This window comes from Micropterus dolomieu, linkage group LG08 (assembly GCF_021292245.1).
Source record: "Micropterus dolomieu isolate WLL.071019.BEF.003 ecotype Adirondacks linkage group LG08, ASM2129224v1, whole genome shotgun sequence".
In the NCBI taxonomy this organism is placed as follows: Eukaryota; Metazoa; Chordata; class Actinopteri; order Centrarchiformes; family Centrarchidae; genus Micropterus; species Micropterus dolomieu.
Genome location: NC_060157.1, coordinates 32422131 through 32442136, shown reverse-complemented (window position 1 = coordinate 32442136; position 20006 = coordinate 32422131).

Sequence of the window (20006 nt, the reverse complement as noted above, 5' to 3'; positions counted from 1 at the left end):
TTTCTTTCTGGTGTCTTACACTATGTCAGGAGATTTTCCTGTTGGAGTCTTCTGCCGTCAGAGAGACGTGGTTAAAAGCCTGCATTCTCCTAACCTGTATCCAGAAGCAGGGAACATCTCTGGAGACAGTTCTGTCATGTATGAAAGATGGATTTGTGTGTTTATTAGTAAACACAGTATTTGACTATTATAAACGATAAAGAACATTTGGCCAGCTGTCCTTCCTGCATGTGGAAGCTGTGTTGATTAATTATGTGTTTAACTTCTTTGTACTTGTCTGATATTACAGTTTGCTCTTTGTTTGTAAAATATGCCGCTCTGCTGCCAGAAGACTTGTCCATGTTTGTGATTGGTCAAACTGCTGATAACACCGGCCCTTTTATGTGAATGCGCGAATTACTGAATTGATAAACAGCGTCGAGTGACCACTCAGCCTGATTGTGGTTGTTCGTATATCAAGATAACGAATAGATTTCATGGGTATGTTGAACTTGCTTTGTAGAACAGGCCTCAGTTCTATATTATAAGCAATCCATGTCTACTAAAATAATTTCACATTCAATTAAAGTTTACCACTGGAGCCAGTAAAACATGCCTTTCCATTTTTGGGTAAAGGTATGATTCTAAACTCCTTCCAAAGCTCCAGGTCCCAAAGAGTGATCATCTATTTAAAATATGACATAATGGTTTGGAAAACTACACAAGCGTAATGCCCTGTTTTTATAAATTAACAGGATACCTCAAAATTCCTTTCGAGGGTCAGGCTGATCAGCAGCAGCAATTAGTCCGTGCAGGTGAAAGCTTCTCTCAGGATTTTCAGGAATTTTGTTTATGAGATTCATTCTGGGAGAATAATCTTGTAAATTCATTGTTAGATTCATTTTTTTTCTAAAAAAAAAGAAGCATTACGTTCCTAGAAAGCAACGCTAATATTTTTAAATATTAGTCGTACGGGAAAATGTGAGACTTCACATAGCTATTATACAAAAACATCATTCTTGGCCACCTGCAGAGTCTGCACATTTAAGTTAATCCAGGCATGCAAGCGGTAAAAAAGGTGAGGCAGAGAAACACACAGAGACAGTGTAAGAGCGGTGTGTTTTAAGCTTATGTTGTATAGATAGCGTGCATTTGTCCACTGCTGACACATAAGGGGATCACTTTGTGTTCAAAATTAGTGGAGACATAAGGACTTAGCTGAGATGCACCATATTGGTGTCACGAGAACAAGATGTCATGATATTTTAACACTATTTTATAGAAATCACCAATGCTGAAATATATTTGAGTAGGGGGCTCTGGGGTTCCTGCCCCAGAACATTGAGCATTAAACACTTAATTTCCAGCATTCTGGTGACATTTTCAGTTCTGCCTTTCCTACATCAATTTATGGTGGAAATGTTTTTATTTATGTAAAGAGAAACACAAAATTCAGGTGGCAGGTGACAATTCAAAATCTAAAAATCTAACAGGCACGCTCTCAAACCAAGCTAGTCTGAGCGGAGGCCCTTTGGCTCGACTCGCCTTTGTCTGGTTTTCCATTGTAGAAATGTTGTACCTGTACCTCCTTCCAGGTACTTTTTTTCGTATCATCTCACCTCCGTCGAGGGCCGAGTAGAGTCGAGTCTATCGATTTGCGCTATGGTAGCATTTTTCGGCAAGGCAGCATAGATTGTCAGAACACTGGCAACAGTTCAACGTTTAGTCCTGATGGTAAGATGTGGAACAATGGTGTTGTGTGGTTGTGGACTTGTGAGTAACTTATACCATCTGATTTGGATCACACTGCCTTGTTTCTCACGACCCGCCCTTCTCTGCTTCTGATTGGCTAGTAGTCCTTACCCGGGAACTGCGCATGTGCAACTCCCAACAAAGATTTTGTACAAGTAAGATGCATCACTCTGTAGCTCAAGAGCGAAGCGTACAACACATAAAAATGAAAATTAAACCATGTAAACCTGTTCTGGTACAACCCCTAAATAAGATTTTGAACCTGAAAATGAGCAGAATACCACCTCTTTAACATTTCTTGTTGCAAGCAATTTTTCAGTGCTTTCAAAAAGTGGTTGGGACATGTCCCCAGCGTCCCCAGTGTAAATGACACAGATGCAGATGTTTTTTCCTGTTGACGTTAAACTACATTACATCCAGGTTGCTGCCACTGGTCTCCATAAATGAACAATTAGCGTAGGCATTATTGGTTAAAAAAAGTGGGCTAGAGTATAAAATTGGCTACTTTACTGTTTCAGACAGGACAGTTACACATTGTGAGCTAGCTTACTTCTTCTGTCTTACATCAGGCTTGCTTTCCGACGGACGTAGATGACCCATTTTGGTTTCAAAATGGCAAATTTTGCCAAAAGGTGAGGAGTTTGCATGTCTGTTAATCTCATAGTTGTAGGTAAGGTGCTCTATTTCTAGGCTTATGGCATAGCCTCATCATGTCTTATATTGTTATTTTCAGGATAAGATGGACTTCTCAGAAATGAAACCAGTTCCCAAAATGCTTTGTGATGTAAACAGAAAGTATAGTCCCCAATAGCAAGACAGCTGTAGCTGCACATTTGAATACTGGATGTTACCATGCTGCATGTTGGGCAGAAGCAGACAGCGAAACGTTTTGAGAGTTTGGTGGTCAACCCATAGCAGCTGATGATCAAACAAGGCAAAAGCTACGTATTAAATGCACTGTAGTGTATCACATACTGAACATGTTAAGACACTGGCTGACTATATTCAACCGTTTCTCATTTAATGTCATGTTTGGATAGATTTCAAGTGTTAGCAAAGACACCACATTAACTTTTTGATTTGGATGAATGTGCTTTGCCTGTGCTAGGTGTAAATGGTGTGGAAGCTCCACCCATCCAGCACAAACATGCTCTGTTCCTGTCAGGTTTTAGATCGTGCCCATTAAGAATGATAAAGGTGTAATTAGTTTCACTCTAACAGGTGCAACAAAATTAACAGGAGCTTGAGAGAGATGCCAATCCAGCACCGTCTGCGCACGCCTACACAGTCCTGACTGTACAGCCAGACTGAACGCAGCGAGGCCACAGGTGCTGCCCACGCCTCCTACAGTCAGCTGCCTGTGGGCGGATCCATTTTGTTAAATGCAGTTTTTCCTTCCGTGGATGTTGCTTTCATAAGTGAAACAGGTCAGTGATGGAGATGTGAACAGTAAAACTTTGACTGTATTCATATGTGACACATTTCAGGTGAGATTGTTTTGCTCAGAGATGGCTGTTTACCACAGTTAAATGCTCCGTACTTGTATAGCGCCTTTCTAGTCTTTTTGACCACTCAAAGCGCTTTTACACTACATCTGCATTCACACACTGAGCCTAAGTGCTCAAACAGAAACTAACATTCACACACATTCATACAATGGCAGAACAGCCGCCAGGGGCAATTTGGGGTTCAGTATCTTGCCCAAGGACACTTCAACATGCAGCCTGGGGGAGCCGGGATTGAATCGCTGACCTTCCAATTAACGGCCAACCCGCACTACCTCCTGAGCCACAGCCGCTACAGTTGAAGAAACATTGGACCAATCAGAGATTTGTAGGTCAGATGAAGAGCTAGCTACCTAGCTACATCCATGAAAATCAGAAACTGGACACCAAAAACATGTCAGACTGTGTGAACAACAATGGTCATCATGGGAAATGGCCATCCAGTCTGATCATCAGGCCATTGCCAGGTCATGGCTCACTGAGCCGTTTGTGGACCTTACTTAGATTACTGCGTGTATAGCACTTAGGCACTCTATTCAGCCAATATAAGTGAAAACAATCCCCTTATAGACAGTATAAATAAACAAGTTAAATGCCCGTTGCTTTTACATTTTACCAATTTAAGAAATACAGCTAAAGCTGATAGGAATACTGTTAGTTCTGCAGGTATTTGACATAAGCAAAAGTATTGGACACATTAACATGTTGACCTGATGGTGGTGTTAGATGAAACGTTAGAGGATCACCATATTTCATGGCAATCCATCCAATAATTGACAGGCCTTATATTAAAAATGAAAAGGGGCAACCTGAATGTGATGCTAAATGAAAAGTCAGTAGGATAACAGAAGTGACTGCACCAAAGGTTTTGCCAGTTCATGTGATAAATGTTGAGATATGTCACTGAATAATTCAATGCTTTGACCTGCTGGTGGTGCAACAATAAAAGTCTGTAGGATTCAACTTCACTTTTGTTGCAATACAGATGGACCAAAGTGGTGGACCAACAAATATTGCCATCCATGCCATTAGTGTGGCTCAAAATGAATGTTTTGTTTGTTAAACCATATTGAACAGCAGTTAACTGTGTAACTGTACATGTATTTTCAGACAGAAAAAGCTGTGTGCTTTCTCTTGTCTTGATTTCTCCTTAAACAGTAAATTTTCTCTCCATCTTTGGACCACTCAATATTCACTTTCACTTTAAACACTTAAATGAAGGTTTGTTCTCTTGATCGATAAGTCTAATCGTTTTCTGCCTGTTCTCAGATATTCCCTCAATGTTGTTAACTTCCTCATGGATTTACAATCCTCTCAGAGCTGATCGATGATCTTAGATGACTACTGTGGAAGAAAAAGTAATTTGTCATAGACACTGGGAGGAGGAGTAATGGCTGCTCATAATGGTTGCCTCGGAAACACACCAACTGACAGACTCCAGCATTCATTGATAACGGTGGTTTAGGCACACAAATGAAAATCATGTCGTATTGATTGGGTATTCAACATGCAGCCGTTGCAATGGATTCCTTTACAGTTGCTGATTGTTAATCAATGGTTCTTCTCACCCGGTCACTCCCACTCTCTCACTTACACTAACACTTCGTTATCAGAGGAGAAACAGGTACTGCTGCATTAGTCACCATCCTCATTTCATTCCAGTCGTTCCTTCCTTGCTGTATTCCTGACATGTTTAAGGGATAGTTTGGGATTTTTGAAATGGAGCTGTATAAGACACGTATTCACAGTCAGTATATTCTCGCACAAGATGGCAGTCAGTATGTCCACTGTTTGGCGAACACTGAAACTAAGCAACGTACTGATGTGGACAGGATCAGCAGCTAACGTGTTTTGGCAACCAAAATGAAGGCACAAATAAAAAAATCTGCTGTTTGGGTCAGACTTTCAGCGGTTTATGAAAGACAAAACAAAATTAGTGACTATGACAGCTACGAAAAAATGCTGTTCACTGTGGAAACAGGGGAGACCTTCTGGAACCAGAGTATACAGAACACTGAGCGAGGGGAAACTTCTGGAGAAACATTTCTTTACTGGTCTTAGACTGATTTGTAGGTATTAAGCGCTATCTTACTTAATGGTTGGGAATAGCATTGCTCTTCAGCAAGTGTCTATCTGGCTTATTTGGCCATGGCTTTACATAATCCTCTTCAGAGAAGTGATCGCTGCCAGCACGCAGTTGTCTCAATACTGCACGTTGACTGTTTATGACTAGATTCAGTGCAGCAAGCTGCACACACTATCTTTTAAATCTTTAGAAAAGTAAGGTATGATTTCAGTGATGTGGGAATGTACATTATACTGAATATTTCAAGACAACAGGTAAACATGGAGGATGTTTTGAGTCTTCATTAACTTTGAATCAGGGGAAATTAGAAATAAAGGCTTGATTCTCTCTGCCACTGAGGTAAATAGTGGAGAATTATAATATAGAGGAAGGAGAATTTACCTTAGATTGTCAATATAATAAGCCTATATTCTTCTGTTTTTAAAACTATTTTTACTAACATTTTTATTGAGTTGCTACAATTGAGTTTTTTCAGTTGTTCATTTTCATCTGCTGATAAAGTAAATCTGTGCAAATATTTGGTGCAAGTATTTGATGCTAAACTTTAGCAAACCATCTTGACAGAGCTGAACTCTGAGATAACAGAGAGCTAGAGAGTGTAAAACTGAAGAAGCTATTAGCCATGTTGCACCGTCCACTTTGACATGATCCTGGTCTGCTGGAGTACAAACTGTTTCGAGGCAGCTCTGAGAGAGGTACAATTATGTCTCTTGAATAAACTGTTAAATCGACCACTGGGCTAGCTATATACAGTCTGCTGAGGAACAGTTGGGAAGCCAGCTTGGGGAGCAATAGGTAGGCAAAGTGAAACGGGAACTTCCAGGTTAGAAAGTAAGAGATCTCATTCAAGATCCCATTAATATTTGTACCAACAAAAGAATACACATCCACCCCTTTAGTTTGTGTTGACAAATGTGACATCATGGCTTTGGCTCTCCATTGTGTCTGAATAGTGCTAGCATGTTTGCTGCTGGCTGGCCTGTGAGATGTTAACTGCTGCACAGGTCTGCTGATTTCAGCTGTTCTCACCCATCACACACCCATGTGCTTTCATTGACATATTCATTCACCTATAAATGAGCTTCTTCAGACAAGGCCAGGTCTTTCTTTTGAAGCTAAAGATTGTGATAATTGCCATTTTAGGAACATTATTGCACAATCAAAAAAATAATAGTCAGCAGAGGCCGAGATGTCCTGACTTTTAACCCATATAAAATAAACTGTACACTTCCCGTAATGTAACTGCATTGCGTGTCTTTGTTACACCCCTCCCTCCTGGTAAACACAAACTTCATACCCCCAGTTTGTAATACAGGCTTTATGTTATGAATGTGTAGTCTTCAAGATGCTGTGAGTTGCCTCCTCAGACTTGAAAAAGCTCCTCCTGAGCAGAAGAAGGCACCGAAGATTAAGATTTAAGTTTTCATAGGCTGAATAGTACTTTGACTGCGTGTGTGTAAAATCAGTCGAGTGGCCCTTTTAAGAGAATTTAAGGCTTAAAATGAGGCATGTTCTGCCGTGTGTTTGCATAATTGACAAGTTGGCTTTGGGGCGTGTATCACTCCCTCTCAAGACAACTTGATACCTGTAGTGCCAATTCACTGGCAGGGACCACACCATCAACATGTGTTTAAATTATTAATTGATGACTGCTGCACAGCTTTGGTTTGCTACTGTGTTGTGGGGAAGCTTCGGTGGGAAATGAACCCCCTTATATAACCCTATGTGAGAGGAAGATGGAGATGAGGAAACAAGATAGAGAAAGTGGTGGGGGGTGCAGAATACGTGAGCGAAGAATAGGTGATGGGTTAGAAGGGTATTACTGAGGGGTGGTCCAGCTCCATAAATTCTGCTAGTTAACTCCAATAAAAAGTTTTCACCCTCACTTGGAAGTTTTCATGTTTTCATCTCTTGCAGCACTGAAACCAAGATTTAAGGCACCTTAACACACAGATTAGGAGTTCCAGGTGAACCCAGGGAAGCCATTGTCATATGTCTTGTTAGATTACATAGAAATTACACTCTCCTTGCCCTTTTGAATATTATTTTAATGTCTGTGTTTTATTTTTCTGTGGAACTTTTATTACTGCCAATGTTTCCTTCCTTGATGGCGGCGAGTGGTAAATTCTAGGGTTGAGTTAGAACTCCGCTGAAACGAGTATAGAATAATTAGAGTAAAATGTGTCAATATCCATTTTCAAATAAACAATAAATAAAGTAACTATTATTTAAAAAACTTGTGTAAATAATTCTTTAACTATTGTGATCAAAACATTGTTCTGAAGCTCAATTCTGAGGCTGTTTTGTAAATAGTCTATAATAAATATAGCAACTTTTGATCAACCCATATTCCCGTCCACGTTCAGTTTTAGTGCGGCCTATATCCAGCACGGATGCAGATTTTTTTTTTTGCTTGAAGAGATACAGATACAGGACAGATAAATGTGTACTAGCATAAATCAGAGTTTCAAAATAATCTCTTTTGAAACTCGTGGCTGATGTCACAAACACTCCCTCAATGTCTTTCCACAGTAATCTCAGTAGGACAACAATAACAACATAACTACATCAGTCCTGTGTCTGTATTATGCAGACTGTCCTCCCCAATAATATGTCCGCAAAGGTCGGCAGTGCAAGCAACTACTTATGATCCACGTTTACATTTGTTAGGCGGCGACCTCTAGTGGCTGTAGTAATTATGGCGGGAGTAAATGAGGAAGTCAGGTGAGGTAGTGTAGAGAGCGACTGTCTGCTTAGGGAGGATGCTGGGTTGGATGGACAACAAATACCGAAGAGAAATCTGACACGTCCTTTACGTTACATGACTTACTAACTAATGTGACATACTTATTTGAACCCAAATCACGATTTTTAACTAAACCTAACCAAACTGTGACTCTTTCACATGTTTATTATTGTTACCATGAAGACAAAGCTCCAGTGTATCTGGCGCTTGTACCCAACAGTCGAGTATGTTGTTTTGGGAGTCATTGGCAAACCTGTTCTGTTGTTTAGCTATGAGGACGTGTAATGAACAGTTTGCTGAGCTCCACTAATCCTTATGTGGCTATGGTGGCCTGTAATTCACTCTTTCAACTGATGCACCCAAACCATCAAACAAAGTGAAAAACTCTTTGCTGGTGGCTGGATTTAGCACGGAGCAGTACCCCAACAACAGTAATGAATCAGATGGTCAGTTTTCCTGTCAAGCCTGCCAACACAGCGCTGACTGCACCCACAGGGACACATGCAGTTACCAGCCTTGGCCTGGACACGGGAGGGAGGGGAACGCTGCTCTGCAAACCACAGTCACAAGAGCAAGCACGCCTTGTTATTCCAGATGTGACTTTGTGGAAGATTCATGTGCTGTTTGTTGCAAAACCCAACATTTAACTGTAGAGAATATAGACATTTGTCTCAGATGGATGAAATGGGGCAGATAAACTGAGTTAATACTTACAGTTTTTCTCACTCACTTTGGGATAATTCGAGAAATGTACCAAACATTTGCAAAACAGTAACTGCATTTCTCGAATCATATGGAACAAACAGCACAACACAGTGGATTACCTGCAAAAAGCCCTTGCTCAAAATCCTATGAAGCAAATCTTTATGTCATTGAACATGTCAGTGCATCAGAATGAAAAGTCCTTGTGTCATTGTTACGAACAAGATAGTCAGAATGTTTAGTCATGTTATCACTATAACAGCGTAGTCTGTGTTTTTTCTGATGTAAACTATGGCTAACATTTTGATGACAATGATTGAAAATGCACAAGGCTGCACTCTTTCAATATGTCATATCAATTTCAACAGTATAGTAAAGTTATACATTGCAAGAGATTGGACAGGATTCACAGTTAAGTTTTTACTGTTCGTACTACAATTTGTTGGCAGACCATGACATTGTAATGCAGAAAATAAAAAGAAAGGACTTTTACAGCATTGCTCAGCACAATTGAAGAAATTACAAAATTAGAAATGTAATGTTCCTGTCTGTCAGGTCACAGATACTTATCCACATCACAATGGATATAATCATCAATTACAAGTAAGAGGACATTTACAAAAAAAAAGTCTAATAGACATGTATAGAAAATATGATTTACAGATATAGAACAGATATAGATTATTATTTATATATACGTATATATTGCACTATTCACTGCTCACTGTGTATTGTTACTGTTCATTGTGTATGGTATTGTGTATGGGTAAATGGTTTGAAGGCTGATGTGGAGGTTGAACAAGTATTTTTGAGAATTTCAATTCTGATCTGAGAAATTTACTAAAGCGAGTGAGAAAAACTGTAAGTGGCTGTAAGCTAAGGGTTCATTTTACTTTTTTAGGTCAAACTGTTAAATCAACTTGATAGGAGATATTTTATTAAAGAATTCGATTGTAATCGCATTGTTATGCGCAAAATTGAATAATGAATTCTAAAGTAGTGTATTGCACAATTTTCATTTATATGTACTGCTATATACACAAAAGTGCAACAAAATGTGGTTTTCAAACAGTTTAAACAAATAAGGTGCTTTTTCCCAGCAGTATTCCCTTTACACAGTAGCAATAAAATATCTCTTGTAAATCTCAACTTAAACATTAATGTAATCAAATCAAATATAAAACCAAAGCTATTTGCCACTGCCAGGGCATTATCTTTTATCTAGCTCGTTAAGAGTCCAGAGCCACGATCATAACATCATAACAGGCACCTTCTGAGCAACAGGTTAACAAATATAAATCTGTTTTCTTGTTTTTCTTTTCTAAACAGGTATCAGCAGAAACATTTTTGTTTTATCAGGGAGCAGCAGAAACAGTCTATTTTCAGTTGCAAGTGTCGCTGTTAGAGTAAGGTGAAGTGGTTGAGCACGAGGTGTAGCAACTAGCGGGCGCGTTCCCGTGAAACTGTTGCAGTTGTGTTCGCCTCACCCACGCCGCAAATACGTAGTTGGCCAATCACAGCGCAGTGTAGGACTCGCTCTAACTGAGGTCCAGCTCTTTCATGGCTGTGCTCCATTGACTTGTATGCAAAAGGAGTCGTTTTCTAGCTTTTTTTTTTTTTCTCTGTATTTTTCCAATATATGGTCAAACGCTGTTCCTGGGGCATATGTAATAGTTACAGCAGCTACCCAGAGAGGTTGAAAGGAGAAGTATAATTTATTCTCTTTCCAAAACCTAAAACAAAGGGTCAATTGTCTTGAACCTTTTGTAGGCGATGCGCAGCACAAATCATTGGAAGAGAGACTGATCCTTGACTGGAGAGACTGACTGTTGTTTGTGAGTTTTACTAATCAGTATGCAGTGTGTAGCTATCCATTTTTCCATGGCATTTGATCACTTGTCTTGCTGTTGTTTATCTACTTCTCCCACATGTTGCGTCCCACGTAGTCTGCTGAAGCCTCCCTCCACTGCTTGTTTGGGTGGGTGATTTGCAGGCTGATCAACATCCCACCCCTCCTGTGACCCATGGTTTGACTGTATGGGTATTCAGAGCCAATGAGCAAAATAATAATAATAATAATAAAAACTGCATTAACGTGAGATAAAATAATTGTCGGCATTAATTAATTAATGTGTTTAACGTGCCCATGTTACTTTTTTTTAGTATATCTAAGTTTTTGTTGAGAAGAAAATAATTTTATTTGGTCGAACAGAGTCTGACAAATCAACAAAACAAGTGGCTTACTGTCCCAAAACTACATATTTGACTGTTCCCCAAAACGACATGTAATAGTTTAGGCTTAGCCCCAACTACCAGCCAGCCACAGGCGCACAGGATCTCAAGTATGTTACGTAAGTCACATGACCTAAGTCACATCACGTTTAACATGTGGTAAACGTGAATTGGTGGTACTTGTTAGGTTTAGGAAACAAAACCACTTGGTTAGGTTTAGGAAAAGATGGTGGTTTGGGTTAAAATAAGTACACATGATGAGTCAAATGACTTTATGAGCGTTATTTAACTTACAACTTATCACCTTTGACTTTCTTTCACACAACTTAACTTTACATCCTCCACATCCTTTACATCCACACTACACCACCTCCTTTCATGGACTTTGTTGCTCTTTATACTACATCACATGACCACTTCTGCCACTTACACATCTGTTTTTTTCTGATGAGGAAGGGATGTCTAGTAAATAAGTAGACTACAGAGCACATGTTGCCTTCTGCTCATCTCAATTTCAGGTTGTGAACATTAAGTAGGAAAACAAAAAAAATACAGAAATGTTATACCAAATTAGATTTTATGTGGTATGTTTATTGATTATTTGGATTTAATAAGAAGTTTCAATACTGAATTCAGATTTGATAAAATGCTACTGAATTATACTGTAACATCTAATATCAAGGCCATTATTAAATATATTAAATGTAAAGGAAAATCTGAATAGCATATGCACATCTTTATTTTATCACTTTTGTTACACTATTTTGTCCATAACTTACAGGGGTTTGACATATTTCCCCTCAGACACTTGATTAAGTCTACTGTGGTATTTGTTTATTGTAATTTATGTATTTTCCTGGTGAGTGTTACTACCCTGAGCATGTGTGCTTTTAATTAGAACAAAAAGCCTTTGCGTAGGATTGAAAATCACTGAGTGATTAGAATTAGCCGACCTCTGGACCAGGTTCAGCATGCGTGTAAAGAGAAGTTAACAGAATTCGACAAGGACAGAAGATGATTTGCATAAGGAAATAAATGAGCAGTTCTGAATGAGTTCCTCTGCTGAAGGCCGATCAAAGATGTTCGTGTACATACAGTGCTGTGCGCTTATGAGAAATGGTGATTCAGTGAAAAGACCAAACTTCTTTTATACAACATAGGTGTGACTAATGTGCAGATGTGTTTGAGCACCATCCAACTCTGATGCTGCTCCACCAGCACTCCCATCCATCCATCTATCCATGCTTCTTGGGGGGTGTTTGGCCCCACAGCCTTTCTGCCAATTGTCCTTGTCCGGGTCACCGCCATGCTGGAGGCCAATCTGTCAGTGCCAGCCGAAACACCCCTGCCCCACGCCTATTTCTGGCCCCCTAAAAGCATTTGGCATGGATTCTTCCTGTGCCTGCTGTAGCAGACCCTGCTGCTCCCACTTAATTAAGTAGCAGGAAAGCCCTGTGCGGTGGTGGCATGGTGGGAAATGTGGAGGAATGAGGGGAGACAGAGAGGGGGAAAAGAGAAAACCCTGTGTGATTTATAACCTACATTTGCATAATGGGATTAATAGGACCTCTGTGTGTTCAGTGGTGGGTGAGGAGGAATGGGGAGGGGGAATATAGATCGAGGCAGAGCGGGACGAGTGCAGGAATACACCTGCTTGACTGGCTAGTGACAAGAGTGGCTGGATCACCCCCGCCGTGCTGTTTTGATAACATGGCCTCTGGGGTGGGGTGGGGTGGGGGGGCAAGTGTACTGTGACAGTTGGACCAAATTGTACATCTCATTCATTTACCATGGAGGAGGCATGTGTCCTCTGAGGCCTCGCTCAGATGGTCTGCTGTCCGGCAGACGGCAAACAGTGCTGGCCTCCCCACATTATCTTAAATAGACGGTGCACTATTGCCTTTTTACACACAGAAGTTCTGGTCCCACATCTAGCAAGTAGCAAGTTCTTTTCTGATGCTTTAGAGATCAGTTGTAAAGCATTAATAAGAACAACTAATGAGTTGCCTGGTTGTTAAAACTCCCTTTAACTGGTTAGACAATTTGACCACTTATTTCTAGAATAGGGCTGCAGACGCTCAGGACGAACGTCCATTCATGAACAACTCATTAACCCTTACAACGGCAGACTTGATCTGATATTTCCTACAAATATACATGTTTTCATTTATTCTCTATAAAATAGAAAAGCATTGAAACATCCCATTTTCCCTTTGCAACAAATGAAGGTGACACAAGGTTATATGGGCTCTATGTGAACAAATACATGGTGATTTTGACCATGTGAGAGGTGGAACTGGTTAGACCTCTCACGGACCAAGTCTAATGAAATTCCAGGAACATCAATCCAAATCACTTTCTTTGGTAAGTGTTGCATCAAAAGATCAATCACAAATAAAGGGTAGATGTCAAATCTGGTTAAATCTAGACCTAAAACTAAAGTAATTTTCTGCATTTATCAATTTATCAAGCAGGTAGAACCATGTTAAGTAGATTTTTTGATCATCATTGAACTTTACAGTTAATGACATTAACATGTAGAACTGCAGAGGTAATCGCTTATCAGAAAATGGGAGACCCATGAACATTCATCAATGGATTACAAACATTTAAAATTGCAATATGACCAAATAGAAAAGATAAACAACTGCCAAAAGTATTTTTCACAACCTGGCAGCCATATTTTTTCTTTTTATGATTAAGCATTCATAAATCATTTTTGAACCATTAAAATTGGTGTGAATTGCGACTTTTACACCCTTTCTAAAGAGTGCCTTGTTAGCAAAAAATACTTATATATACCACATATACTTCAAACCTATATATTTCAGGCACAAGACACAAACATTACTAAACATAACATCGCAAATGTTGAAAGATGATTTACACAATACATCTTCTTTTAGACTTAACTTTACATCTGTACTCAACAAATCAAAGCTGTAACTATTTGTCAGGTTTTAGTGACATTTCATCCAGTCCATATGGTGGTACATTACATATGAAGAGAGTAGGTTATGAAACATATCTAATGAAGGCAAAACTGCACAAATCAAAATAAAGATGTTTCAGATTATTCTCCTTGTCCCAGATTCCTCTGACTCCTTTTCCTCTCTCATTGTCTCTCTTTCTTCTTTGGAGGTGTTAAAATGCTGAAATCAGGCCAACTTGCCATCACAGACGGGATATAAATGTCTCTGTTGCAGCCCTGACCATTGTTAAAGTGAAGGCACTGCTCCAAGACCAGCTGTCGGAGCAGAATCCACCCCAAACTCTCAGTGGTGCAGTAGAAACTGAACCCATCTGTGTTGGACCTCCACATTCACGTCTGCTCACTGTAAAGTCCAGCACTTGGTGACGTACGGGAAACTGAACTAGTGTTTAAGAGGTGGTGACATGCAAGAGGTGGCCAAGTTCAACATGAACTCAAAAAGAACATTTTCACAGTTTGATATTCAGCTATTTGTTTTGGACTTAGAGAAAAGAAGATATTTATATCCTGATTTCACAAAAGGTTACAGGTACCACCTATTGACGGCTACAACATTGTCACGGCACAAAGCCAAAAGAATTCACTCTTGGCTGTTGGTAGAAGAAGGGACATGAACCGAAGGAGCCCTACCACCTTACTAACTCACTCACTTTTGCAGCAGTAAAACAACTTACAGCTTTACTACTTAGAGAGAACAGTCATTATTATTCCAGCAGACCACCAGAGGTCAGAGGTCGCATATTAGTGAATTTAGATAAAATTCACTCCAACTTCTGCAGAGGGAAGCTTTATCATGTAACATATGAAGCTACATACCATGTAACATGAAGACTTAGATCTCTGCATTAGTACTGGAAAAAAGTGAACGAAAAAATCTTTTCTACTGATACAACACAAAGATAGACAAAGATCTGTTTACTGTGGACCTTGAAAGTGGAGGAGATTGTTAAAGTCATGTTTTAGTGTTTTACAGGTGTGACCAGAAATGTCATAACAACCAACATTAACACACAGCTGGATGGGGAGGTGAGTGGAGCTGTGGATTGTACATGGGACGGCTGAGGAACAGAAATAACTAGGAGGCCAGTACAGGGCTAAAACTGCACATTAGTTTAGTGATCAGTCGTGGTAGCAGCTGCAAACATGGAGGGCCCAGGTACTCCAGCCCAGAGCCCACATCGTCAGTCAGTCCTCCTGGTTGAACTTACGTTAAGCATCATTAAGTTGTCAAACTTAAATTATTCATATGATATACTGGGAGACTAAGGGCCCTTTCACACTTAGCTCATTTGGTCTGGAGTGTCAGACTTTTCAGTTTGATCTTTGGTCCAATGAAAAGAGGTGCTCTTAATCTGGATGGAATAGAACCATGGTTAGGTTTGTTTCTAGTGTGAAATGTTTTGTGGGATGGTTCACACCAGGAAGTTCTGGTAGGCTATCACCAGCGATGCAACAAAACAAAATGAGTTGCTGTAGCACATGGGGAGAGGAGACCAAATGTTTAACTGACAATGACTAATAATCTTACTATAGTGGCAAAGTTCATTATTTTTCTCCCTCCATTCAAACTGCAATAGAAGGTTAGCTGCTGAATTGACATACTGACATCAGACGCATGTATATAATGTAGCAAAAACGTGAACCTTGGTTCAGACTTTGAGGTGTGAAAAGGCCCTGAGACGCCTGAACACGACGTGTGGCAGCTAGAAAGAAGACGTCTCGCTCTGTTGGAGTTGTTGGTCCACTTGCATTTGTACCATGGTGTGACAGAGCTGATGATTTTTGAGTTCAGACACCGGCTGCAGAGAGCACTCTAACCAGACCAGCTACAATATAAGACTTTTACAAGCACAATTTTGAAGGATGCTAAATATTGTCTAATTATTGTTATTGACAAAATTTCAATTCAATTCAATTTTATTTATATAGCACCAAATCACAACAAGTTATCTTTTCATAAAAGACCAAGTCTAGACCGTACTCTGTGATATTATTTACAGAAAAAAACAAATTCCCAAAAATCCCAGAAAATATCCAGATATCACACACCCCTAAATGACCATTCCTTTATATGTAAAAGTCCTGCACAGCAGTTTTAGTAATCATTAGTTGTTGCCTGTTATTGGGCCAGATGATTCAATGTTTAGGGGCTTTAACTAAGCGTGTAAAGACAAAGATCTTTAATGATGACACCCACAACAAACTAAACCAAGATCTATTAAATGTCACAGCGTTGGTCTGAGGAGGCTGCATTGAATTTCAATGTGATAGTCTCATGTGTACTTATGAAGGTTTGTCTTCCCATACTGCACTGCTGTGATATGCTGTGAACCCAGTAGGTACAGCTGGCTTACTCTGTATTACTGAGAGAGGGGGAATCAATGATTCCCGAGGATCACGCTAAAATCCCCCATGCCTCGTTCAGCCTCCAGGTTGTCGGAGTGCCACCCCTAATTAAATTACCTCCCTCTGTCTGACAGACCCACTGCCTGTGCTGGCTTCCATCCCTGCATTACATTAAACATACACGCTCTCACAAACACTGTCAGAGATCCAGTGGGGAAAAGCGCAGGCGGCTGAGGCCAGCCTTTCAGACATGAAGCAGGGCTAGCGTGAGTGTGTGTGCACATGTGAACACACAAACAGCAGCACAATCCCTTCTGAGCAGGTGAGAGCTGTGCAGATGCTCTTCAGTCGGCAGGAAAAATAAGCCCTTAATTACTACCCAGTCTGTGTCTCTCTTCCTCTGTTCCTCTCCCTCCCCCTCGTCCTCCACTCCTCCGTCGCACTGCACTGCGGTTGCGGTGCTTGCTTGCCTCAAGGCTGGTGATTGCGGCGCAGGGCTCCTCCGAGAGTCTTCCCTTGTTATTATCCTTAAACAAGCAATTACAGCCGAGTCCCCGAGTGAAGCAAAATAGAGGGGGCACACCCATAGAAAGGCTCTGGGTTCCTCAGACAAAACGAATAGTAAAGCTCTCCTGGGCAATTTTGTTTCTGGAATTGGGTGCACACTACCACCAGTGCTGTGATGATGGAAGAAATGCTATGGTGAGCATGAAAACCAGCGAGCGGGAGAAAAGAAAGCAAAGTTTAAATAGCAGTGCTGAAAACAACACAAGCAGAATTGCTATGTTTGACATTAGACGGTTACGAAACACATTTTTCTATTTTTGCAAAGGCATCGCAGTAATTTTCTTGCTGTCTGGGTTTTGGGGAACAGTAAATTAACAGGCAGCAAAGGCCTAAGGAGGGGCAGGTCAAGCTCAGATGTTCGGCAGCAGAGGAACAAGCTGGGAGCCTGGTCCGTAGAAGTACTGTTTTCACTGACCTAACACCTGTCACTCAGAAAACCTGCCTGGGTAACTGAAAAACTTACAAATGTCTTTCATGTTCAGAAGGCCATTAGCAGCCCATCCTTAAAAGCTGTTGCTTTGAATAAAATACCAGGGATGCCTTGTACAAATGACTGAATCAACAACTAAACACATGCATCTGTAGTAGTTATCAGTAATGATGAGATTATGACACATTTAAGCAAAAAGAAAAAAAGAAATACTGATACTATATGTGCTTTTAGCTAGACAATCTGAAATCTCAGCATATTTCAGTCCTCTCTTCTAACATACTATACAATTACTGTGGGATGCGAGAGAACATTGAGGTTACTTTTTTATTGGATTAAGGGAATTGCTACATCACAATAAAACGCAATAAATAAGAACACGTGCAAACACCAGCCTGTGATAAACAATGAAGAACAAATAACATTATTTCCCTCAGCCCAGAATGTGCGACTGCACACACGTGCTCTACATGTTCACAAATGTGTGAACACACCCACAGATACAGACACCCAGTGTAAACAGATCCGCATAATTGTCTGCTGTCCATTTCAGACCTTAAGTGGCTGACCAGAGCATTCACTTGTTCTGTCTAAGAGTTTGTTTTCTATTTAAATCTGTGTGTATATATATTGCTTGAAGAAATACTTATTTGGGGTAGTGGCGTACGTTCTGATACTGTTTGTTTGCATTGCCACTGGGGGGAGCCAAAGTTGGACATGTTCAAATACTACATATAGTGGCTTTAAATGTAAACATACTGGACCAGAGTTGCAGGTTACATACAGTCAAAACATGGCAGCTGGACTTGGCTTTGAGTGGCTTCACACAGTAACCATTGCTGTCTTCTTTTTACAGTCCCTCTGTGTGGTGTGGAACTTCACAAAAACGAATCAGTGTAAAAAGTTTCCTGGAGCAGCTCTGTTCCTCGGCGGGGTTCCCTCTCCTCTTGACTTTCTGTTTCCTACATAACACTGTGTGCTGTGGTCTGGCAAACATTAGCGCCTATTCCACCATTGCCCCCTATAGTACGTATTCCCCTTTCTCCTGTTTGCTTCCTTGAAGTTACATCACAGTCATTACCTCACTGCACAGCACAACCTAGTCTAAACACACTCACTGTGATGTTGCCATAACAATGTGTTCCACTGGCTCTCGGCTCAGCGAGGCTCGTCCAGCACCGAGGCAGTCCATCACTCATAAAGCTGTAATGCCTCTCACCCGAGAGGCTGCAGGTCTCTACATTGCCCCCTCCCCCCACCCCCCTCCATTCCTGCGATGACGACAGACTGTTTTTCACGAGGAAAGCCAGAGCGCAGAATGGATTCACCAGATGTGCTGTATTAAACAGACAAATGGAGCATGGGAAAGCTCTTTATAAAAATAATGGTGCAATTTGAAAAAGAATGACTTCAGGGCTCAAGACTAAGAAAGCATTAGGTTTTAGCTTATTGCAAGTCTTGTTCAATTTGTAGATTCATGATGAGAAGGGCTGGATTTCATGTTAGGAAAAAGTCAAGGAACAGGAAGCACAATGTATATTTTTTCTATCCAAAGTTTTATTTATATACTGCACGGGCAGCGGGGTGCTCGAACATGTCAGAAAGCTCAAACACATCGACATGAAGCCCCCCGCGCCCCCATTTTGATGTTAATAGTCCCAGGGACCCTTATGGAAAGACACTGTTGTTGATTTACTGTTGAGCTGTGTTATGATCTATGCTTGTACATTTTCAATTAGAGATTAATTTCTATGGAACTACAGAAAGTACTGCTCTTTTTGTTGTGGGTCCTCTGCAACACTTTTCAGACCCAAGCCCCTCTTGGGCTCCAGCTGGGCTCATTAACCCGTCCTTTCAGGATCTTGTGTATTTTTTTTTTCAGGTTGTAGTCCAAAATTATGGTTGTATTCTAAAACGCCTACTTACTGATTTGGTATTAATGTAGTATGCAGTATGCAAACAAAAACTAAATCTGCAGTATGCCAAAAATGCCTCAATGTTGCTGATTCAGAAAAAATATCCAGTATCAGGCCAGTCTACCTCCAGTACGGTGTCCCATAATGCAAAGTGCTTGAATGGTTTTAATGTAACAGCCAAACATCAAGCAAGAGCAGCAACACAAGACACAACGAGCAGCTAATAAGTTTTTAATGACTAGTCCAGATATAATAAAGAAGACCAGCTTACCATCTGTCCTGCATACTTTCAGCCAGTCCCTTATTAGGGCCCGAGCACGACCGTGCGAGGTCCCTATTGAATTTGCTCGGATTATTAGGGCCCGAGCACGACCGTGTGAGGTCCCTATTGAATTTGCTAAGATTATTAGGGCCCGAGCACGACCGTGTGAGGTCCCTATTGAATTTGCTCGGATTAATATTTTTTTTTTTCTTTTTTCTGCAAAGTAGGCTCAACTGACATGGCCTAAACATACTCGAAAACTCACCAAAATTTGCAAACATGTCAGAGCCGGTGAAAAATTTCGTATTCTACAAGTTTCGCACATGGGCGTGGCAAAATGACTCGCTAGACTTCGTACTTTAACGAACTCCTCCTAGGGATTTAGTCGGATCGACGTCAAATTTCTGCTGTGCCTTCTAAAGGCATTGACGATGAAAAGTTGTGCTATTTGCGAGTTTTCGTCAATGGGCGTGTCCGTGGCGTCGATGATT